This window comes from Panicum hallii, chromosome 8 (assembly GCF_002211085.1).
Source record: "Panicum hallii strain FIL2 chromosome 8, PHallii_v3.1, whole genome shotgun sequence".
In the NCBI taxonomy this organism is placed as follows: domain Eukaryota; kingdom Viridiplantae; phylum Streptophyta; class Magnoliopsida; order Poales; family Poaceae; genus Panicum; species Panicum hallii.
Genome location: NC_038049.1, coordinates 24,646,740 through 24,656,249, shown reverse-complemented (window position 1 = coordinate 24,656,249; position 9,510 = coordinate 24,646,740).

The window sequence follows — 9,510 nt, the reverse complement described above, 5'->3', positions numbered from 1 at the left end:
TTCGTCGACTAGTTCAGTCGACCCCTCTGCCACAGCAGCCAATGGCCTGCCCTCTTGGAAGGGCAATGGCTCGAGGTGAGCCACAAGCCGACCCTCCGCCTCGAGTAGATCGGAGAGCATCATGCCCCTCCAATGCACAATGCGCTCCTTCGGCAAAGAGGTGATCACCAAATCACCGGGACCGGAACAACCCGAAACCCCCCGACATGCGGTGGCTTCAGGCTTTCTGTCCTGGAGCAGCAAGTCCAGATCCTTCTCTAACATGGAGAGGAACCTAGACACGTTGGCCTCCTGAAGATCAATGGCTGGTTCACAAGAACCGGGTTGAGATCGGCCATGCGGATCCCTAGATTGGAACAAGTCCAAACCGAGGGAAGTTGCCGCGATACCAGAAGAAGTCGAGCCCGGAGCAGACTCCATCTCGATCTGTGCTGCGGAAGTATGGAGCGGCAAGTTGCCGAGTTCATCGACGAACTTGTCGAGGCCGCTGCGAGGACCCGTAGCGACGGTCTTTGGCCTCATGTCGACGAGGAATCGCTGAAAGTTGCCCGCACCATCTGCGATGCAAACCCACGAGCCAAAAACGAACGTCGTACCCTGAGAGGGAACTGACCTGGCAAAATTGAAAGATGCCATCGAGCTCGCCGGTGGATCTTCGACGCGCTCCCCTACCTGGCGCGCCAGCTGTCGGTGTTTAACCGGCTGCCCACCGCGGGATATACCCAAGGTGGTAAGTTTTGGGTTAAGGGATGCCGAGATCAGGAACTCGAAGGTGCAAGGAACACAAAGCTTAGACAGGTTCGGGCCGCAAGATGCGTAACACCCTACGTCCTGTATGGTGGTTTGTATTGCCTTTGGTGTAGAATGACCTAACGATCTTCTGTTTTGAGAGGGGTCCCTGACCTCCCTTATATATCCGAGAGGCCAAGGTTACAAAGATACTAATCAACACCAGCTGAGGAATCGTACCAGGACATATCTCGAGTAGATTCCCCCTGTATCGGTTAGCCTTATCTCCTATTTAAACGGAATAAATAAGAGATAAACAAGATGAATAAGAGATAAAGCGGACTTAATCTCTTAGACCTCCTTAAACTACGTTACGTACCCAGCCCGGTGGCCCCGGGTCTGACAGATACGACTACTTCCATAGACGATACCTACGAGATCTCCCAGGAGTCTGCAGAGGATCGCTCCGGGCGTTCAGGTTTACCCGATCGTTCGGGTCGGGTAATTCGGGTAATATGAGAATTGGGTAATCGAGATTGATATCCGAAATCAGACCCGAACTTACGGGTACCTGCCAGTTCGGGTTCGGATAATTTCGGGTTTGGGTATTGGGTACCCAGGTTACCCGATTCTAGTGTTAAATAGAGCAGCATGACAACACTAAATGAGACCAAAGTTCACTCATTTGAAGTTTGGAACAGCAAACTAGGCTAAGATTCAGTACTTGAATGTTCACACTTCACAGCAATGACTACTTGAATTCAAAAACATAACAGTTATCACATATAGCAAAATAGAACAGAATAATAGCAGCCCTGAATTCAAAGACATAACAGCCCTAAAACACACATAACAGTTATCACATGACAGCCCTAAAACAGACCAAAGTTCTAGGCAGCATAGCACTTTAAGATGTTGATATTTCAGGATAGATGCAATTGCTTCCCGTTATCGTTGCATGTGTCCTTGTTGAAGTCACCGTGGAAGCTTGTTTCCCTTTGCCTTTGACACCAAATTCTTCAACTAATTCTGCAATCAATCAATTCAAAATTGGAGTTAGCTGTGCAAATGTGCAATAAAGTAATTCTGCAAACAACGAATCAAGCTTGTACCTTGTTCCAGCATTGTTAATTCCTCATAATTCTCTTCAATGTCAATAGGTAATGACCATCTCAGCCAATCTTGTGTACATACTAGTGCTTCAAGCATGAATGGAGTAAGGGAGCTTCGAAAGTCATCTAGGATGCGTCCACTTGTACTAAATGCCGACTCTGAAGCTACTGTTGAGATAGGTATAGCAAGCACATCACGGGCCAAACGAGATAGAATTGGAAACCTCTGCTCAGATGCCTTCCATCATACTAAAAGGTCAATCTTCATTTCTATATCTTCAGTTTCTTCAGCAAGATATTTGTCAAGTTCAGACTTAGAATTGTTGGTTGAAGCATTGCCAATCTTCATCCTCTTAGCTATTACTTCCTTCAGCTTGCCACCTCTACCTCCCTTTGATGCTATTGGACCACTTGCATCAGTTGTCTCTTCACATGGGGCATACATTCTCCTGTATTCTTCAAACAAGTCATGTACACAAGTATTAATAGCTTCCCAAACTAGCTGCCCCCTTGCCTCACCAAATATCTCTTCAACAAAGATAACTTGTATCTTGGATCAAGACAACCAGCAACAAAAATTAGCAAATTAAGGTTCTCCTTATCCTTTCCGTTTCCCTTTGCCCTCCCCCCGTCATTCTCATTCTCAATGCTATTGTTGCTTGGATGCCAAAGTCCCCAATATTTGTCAAATTTATCTTTCACTCTTCTGCCCATAGCTGATTGCAGCTCATCTGTACTGTTCAGCCAAGATTTAATCAACAAATGCACTTCTCCAATCTCATGAAAGAATGTATGGGCAGTGATATGAAGTGTAGTAGAGATCCGAACAGTAAGATCATAGAAATGCTCTAGAAAATCTGCCATCTTCTTCGCATTTTCCCAATCAGTTTCATCTGGATGACCAACTCCATCCTTCACATTAGATAGGTCAATCACATAACTAATGTCTTCATCAGCTAACCTTGCAAACACTCTTTCATAAATAATTGCAGCTTTAAGCATGAGATATGTGGAATTCCATCTTGTTGGGATGTCAAGCTTTAGAAATGGCTTGTTGGTCAGCTTCTCTTCATCCATAATTTCCTTAAACTTGACTATTCTTGAACCACCATTTCTGATATATCTAACAGCAGCCCTAACCCGCTTCACAGAGAGGTCCACTTCTTTTAGGCCATCTTGCACGATGAGGTTAACAACATGTGCTGCACACCTCATGTGTAAGTACGTGCCATTAGCTATAAAATCTTTGCTCAGCTGCCTCTTCAAATAACCAAGACCACTATCATTTGCACTTGCATTGTCAACCGTTATAGTCATCACTCTCTCTATACCCCATTCAGCCATTCACCTCATCACATTTTTTCCAATATCCTCACCTTTGTGTCCCTTCACCATAAAGAAACCAATTACTTTCTTATGAAATCTCCAATTATCATCAATAAAAGTGGCAGTCACAGTCATGTAAGCATCAAGCTGCTGGGAAGTCCAACAATCCGTTGTCAAGCAAACCCTTTGGCAACAATCTTTGAAGAATTTCTTTAGCTTGGCTTTCTCTTGGAAAAAACAACGCACGACATCTCTAGTACATGTTCTCCTAGATGGAAGTTGGAAACGTGGACATGCTTTGGCCATAAACTTTCTCAATCCGGGTTTCTCACCAAAGCAAAAGGGTTGCTCATCTTCTATGACCATCTCAGCAAAAGCAGCTCTAAGTTCATCTTGATCAAACCTCCAAGTGCTAACAGCTTCACCTTGACATGCTTGTAGAGTACCTTGTGCTGGATCCTTGTTAAACTCGTGTGGATTACGCTTGCAAACATTGAAATGTTTCTTCAAGGAAGATGTACCATGACTTTTTGTATCTGCCTTCATGTTACGGTGGCAATATTTGCACTTAGCACTCTGAACAATTCCTTTATCATTCTTGATCTTTATGAAGTGCTTCCACATCTCTGACCTTGGTGCCATCTCTTTTTTTCAGCCACGTTCTCACTCTTTTCCAACTCAACCTAAGGTTCAGTCTCCATCTCGGTGTGTGATTCAGGTTCAATTTGTGATGCTTGGGTACCCAATGGCACTGACTCAACCTCCATCTCGACATGTGATTCAGGTTCTGCCATCTATTTGACAAAAACAGAGAGATACAAATTGAGAGCTAGCATAAATATCATGTAGCATAAACAAGATCTAGCATAAACAGTTGTAATAATTTTTATGACGTACAAACAGTCGACACTTGATAGCAATCAGATGGGTGCAAATTGATAGAGGAGCAACTAGCATAAACATCAGGGACCAGGGGCTGCGGGGTGCACAGGCCACACATGTGAGGTGCTCTATTGTCTGCTCTCCAAATCCTATAAGGGGATGAAAATGAAGAGTTTCTTACCTGCGGGGGAAGCAGATCGAGGAAGCGGAGGAGGAAGGTCGCCCGTCGGGGCGGAGCAATCAGCGGCCTGCGACCTGCAGGAGCTCGCCGTGGCCTGCTTGGAGTTGGAGGGGACTGCGGCCTGCACCCTGGCGTGCGGCACTGGGGCGCCGCTGCGCCGGTGCCCCGCAGCTAGGGTTCCGGCCTTCCGGGAGGTGCGGGCGTGCGGCGGCTAGGGTTGGGGTGAGGTGAGGGTGAGGGAGGCAGGGAGCCTCTGACCGGGAGCGGGAGGGGAGCGAGGACTTGGGGAATCGATTGGGGAGAATCGCGGGCTGTCGGCTGCGGCGGCGGGCAGCGCAGGGGCGCGGCTGAGGCGGTCGGCGCTAGCTCCAGGGGGCAGGGGTGGTGCGGCGGCGGGCGGTGCAGAGGCGCCGCGAAGGCTCAAGGGGCCGGGGTGGCGCGGTGGCGGGCGTGCGCAGGGACGGCGCAGAGGCGGGCGGTGGCCGGCGCATGGGCCGCGGCGGGCGCAGGGGTGCCACGGAGGTGCGTGGCGGCCTGGCGGGGTGTACCCAGCAGCCCAGGGGTGCTCGAGGAAGAAGATAAGGGTGGAGGGGAAAAACGGAAAATAAAAGAGTATGACATGTGGGGTCTACGGATGATATGTGGGTTCCACGAGCACTCGTTACTAACAGTGTGCCGGGTGCGACTGTGCCAGTGCGCCTGCCGCCTGGGCTGATTCAATATTAGCCCACATGCCCGTATCCCGCGCGTTGTTTTGAAATTTGGATCGGGTAACTGGGTAGTTCGGGTACCGGAGCTTGAAACCCGAACAAACCTGTGGCAGAACCAACCTGAATTATACCGGCTCAAGTACGCGAGTCCACTTCCGAGGGCTCCAACGTGCTTCAAACGGTATAATCCCTTGGCCTGTCGGGTAACGTCCCGATAAACCATCGATACACAGGATCAAATAAGGTTACCTCACACGAAGGTGAGTCCAGAGATACATTTACCATCACATTTTACATCACAGGGAATTACATTACAAGGGTTATCAAAAGAGGTACGAAGATTTAAATTCAGAGAAAAGATTACAAATTGTAAAAACTATGGTTTTTAGCAGCGGAAAACAGATGCGATGATTACAACACGTCGTTAAGACGGATGTCATGCTAAGCCCGAGCATGACATCGCGCGATATCACCAGTGCTGGCCGGGGACGGATCCCATTCCACAGACCAACCTTCTGAAAGAGCACAGGACCAGGGCAAGGGAAAAGTAGGGTCTTCAAGACATAACCTGCAAAACATATAACTAGCAAGGCTGAGTATACTAATACTCAGCAAGGCTTACCCGGGATTGGGTATACTTAGCCCATAACTAGACTTATGAGAGCTTATAATGGTTCTGGGTTTAGTTTCAGCTGAAAAGCAACAAAGAATAGATCCTTAACTTCAAGTTTTAGCTTTCAGATTCTAGTTAATTATCCATTCTAAGTAAGCACCTATAACTACTCAAGCATGGTAGGATCTTTATCTCAATCATCAGTATTACTCATCATATAGTTGCTCTTGTTACTCTGTGTGATAAAGGGATTAAGTAGTCTCAATCATCGTGAGAGGCGGACGATTCGAATCGAATTTAACCTTGCAAGGTGAACCTAACACACACGCTTGGAACACCACAGGGTTGTTCCGAAGCAACCGTTTGCCTTTCATTCCGACTCGTGGATCAGATCCACCACAAGCGACTGCAGGAACATACGCACACCCAATGTGTGCAGGACATACGTCTGTAGCGCGACTACAAAACCCGTATTCCTGGTTGCCCTTGCAACACGTATTTCCTCAGTCGAACATAAGTAACCAGAAGAAGCAAATCGAGTGGTGGGAGGTATGTCCACTCCTCGGGCCGATTGGCTACTAGGCTTACCGCTTACCCATAACTCACGGTATGTGGTTAGTACTTTCAAACGCTTAACCCCGATCGGCACACACCGCGACCTTATCAAATTCAACAACACAGACGGGGTATCATCTCAACTATGATACCTCACAAAACTCCCGTCCGGCATCCTTATAGTGATAACAGGAATGTAAACATTACAACTCCTATATCGCGCGAGTGACAGGAAATCACCCGACTTCTACCGGCCCTATTAGCATAGCAGCTAGCCGGACTCAAACACTAGTATTCAATACATCGGTTCCTAGGAAAATGCAACTAGGGTTTCAAGCAATACCTAAGAACTTAATGCATAGAATATGTAAATAGATATAAAGTGCAGTGTAATTAAAATAGTAGGTTATGTCCGGGGCTTGCCTTTACTGGCGGGGCTGGGGTTAGTCAAGTTAATAACGTCCGAACTTTGGTTCGGGCCTTCCGAGAATTCCCTGACGAAGTCCTTAGGGTCTTCAGAACAACCTCCTTCCGGTTCCAGGATTAGCTGGTAACTTCCGTCAGCGAGGAAGAGATCGAGTCTACATGATATGCAAGATGGAGTTCAATGGATGCATACAATTTCATTTCAATTCACGATAAAGTTGCAATCCAAATAAAGGAACATTACATTATGACAAACAATCTAACTACCCTGTACTGGGCAGTCATTCATCGGGTATCAACCAAACTAACTAGTTACGTTAAGCAACAGGGCGGGTTACCCTAAACATCTATACTAATCTCATTAGGTAGCATGTTTGGTTATTTAATGGGTTGGTGTATAGGTCTTGGCCGTAACCGATGAGGATGCATCAGGTTTAGCCGATTGACGTGCTTTGGTCATGTCTAACAGAGGTGTGTCTACTGTGCGATCTTACTGATTCAAGGTTGTGTACTTTGGTCTGGGTAGCCGATTGACAGGTGCACTGGTTTTCTAATTGATCGATGAAAACATCGATCACTTTAGCAGAGGGATGCTTCTTAAAGCAGTTATGTCTTAATTGAAATGTGCTTAAAGGTTATCCTAGGTAACTAGGTGTGGTTGCATCGGCTGGATTACGTCAACACAACAATTGAGTGCCGTACAGCCGATAGGGTTAGCTAAGTTAGACTTATTTCAAGAATTAGGTGTAACAGAACACTAATATTAAACTAGGTTGGTGAGACCACAAGTGCGAAACTAGTCTAACGAGAATGTGGCCGATAGGTGTATAGTTGATGGGTTGTACGTGACTGACTTCTTAGCCGACAGATCGGCTGGTGGAAGTGTGCCGGTAAAGATTGGAAAACTAAGAATTGATCGGACACAATTGACCTATATGAAAAACAACTAAAATCAGCTTGGATTAGCCGAAAGCAAGAATCTTAAGATCTAGTGTGAAACTCAGATAAATCGGCTGTTTAACAAAGGTTTACACATAGCCGATTCACATTTTAATCTGACAGAGTACCTAGCCGATAGGTATGTAGTCGTTAAGTGTATCCTATAGTATGTGATTGATAAAGGCCGGGGTGTGCTGATTTTACAGAAAAGGTCCTAGCAAGATTAAAATCTACAAACAAATATTTCATCAACTACAACACAAAGGCACTTAAATTCCATAGCTAAAGAGCAGGAAAAGACTTGAAAATTTTTATACAAGGCTAAGCAAGAAGGACTCAAGCCATATTTCAAAGATTAGCTACAATCCAAAAGGTTAACATTCAAGCACTCATGGCATAAAAAGGAATCTAAGCCTTGAATCATAAGTGTTATCCCATGACTAAAGCATTAATTTAATTGAAAATAGAAATTAAGTATTCAAGTTTAAATTAAATTCAAATTTGAATGTGAACCCTAAGTAATTAGAGTTATAAAGTTTCGAAAACTTAAACACAGCTTATTGTGTATTTAAAAGATTTTGATTAAAAGATCTAATTAGATAAACTTCACTGAAAAGATTTAGTTAATTGTATTATAAATAAATTAAACTAATCCAAGATAAATATTAAAACATCAATTGGAGTTAAACTCAGATTTAAACTTGAATTTTAAACTTTTTGAGTAAAGAATGTTATAATATTTTGAATATTTAAAAATAGATTACTTCATAATTCATGATTAAGATATCTAATTGATTAAAGTTTAAAAGGTATGCTTAACAAATTTTTGCTCAGAATAGTTTGAACTGGTTATCTTAAAAGAAATTAAATTATATCATGAATTTAGATTTGAAGATTTTATACTTTTTATGTCATCTATAAAAATCATGATCACAAAGTTAACCTATAGGGTAAAAGTTGGAATTACGGATTGGATATTACATTTCTATGTTTTAGATTCAACATTGATTCAAAACTATTTTGTTTCAAATCAAACTCACTTAATAGAAATTATAGAGTTCAAAACCTAGTTTCCAACAAAACTGGTTTTGTAATTTTTGGAATTTCCTACAATTTTCTATTGAATTTACAAGCCGAAAATATCACTCACATGAAATAACGAGCATCCATTCACTTCTATTCTAAATACAGTACAAACCATCCATTTTCACAGCATGGTCATAAAACAAAAGTGATAGGATTTGAAATGAAGATTCACATGCAACTGGTTTCATATTTTTTTGAATTTTCTACGATTTTCTAGGGATTTTCAAAGTTCAGTACATTGAAAAGGGAGAAAGGATTAAAAACTCTCATACAGGCCCTCGGAAAGAACTGACTTTCCGCAGATTGGTCCCTCTGCCATTGCCGGCCGGGGCAAGCTCGGTCTAGGGCCAAATCCGGCGAAGGGAGAGCTTGGATGGCAAGGGGAAGGGGGTGGGGAGTGAGAGGACACCGAGACATACTCGTTTGAGGACTTAGCCGGGCTCGGGGAGGCCGGGAAGGGGGGTCGCCGGCGTGAGCAGTAGGGGCGGCGGTGTGGTGGTGCTGGGAGCAGCGCTCCGGCGAGGGAGAGGCGCAATGGAGTGGGGGATTAGCATCAGGAGACCTCAGGGCAGCTACTTATAGGGAGGAGAAGATAAGGGAGGGGCGCTAGGCCGATGGTCCACGGCGGCGTGAAGGGGGCAGTACTGGTGGCGCCCAGGCGACCGGTGGCGCGCGCGTGGCAGAGCAGGAAGGGGCCACGGAGACAGGCTAAGGCGGCGGGCAGGGCTAGGGGCGGCGCACGAGGGTGAGAGGGCAGGGGGGCTGCACTGCAGTGACTGGAAACCGAGCAACGGCGGCGGCGCAGTACAAACAGAGGAGCAGAGGAAAACGGCCAGAGGTAGAAGAAGAGTGGGAGAGCGCCAAGGACCCGTTTGCTAATTACAAAAATTTTAGGGGTCTGAAAGTAAAACCAAAATTACCCACTGTTACAGGGTTCAAATGAAGAAATGT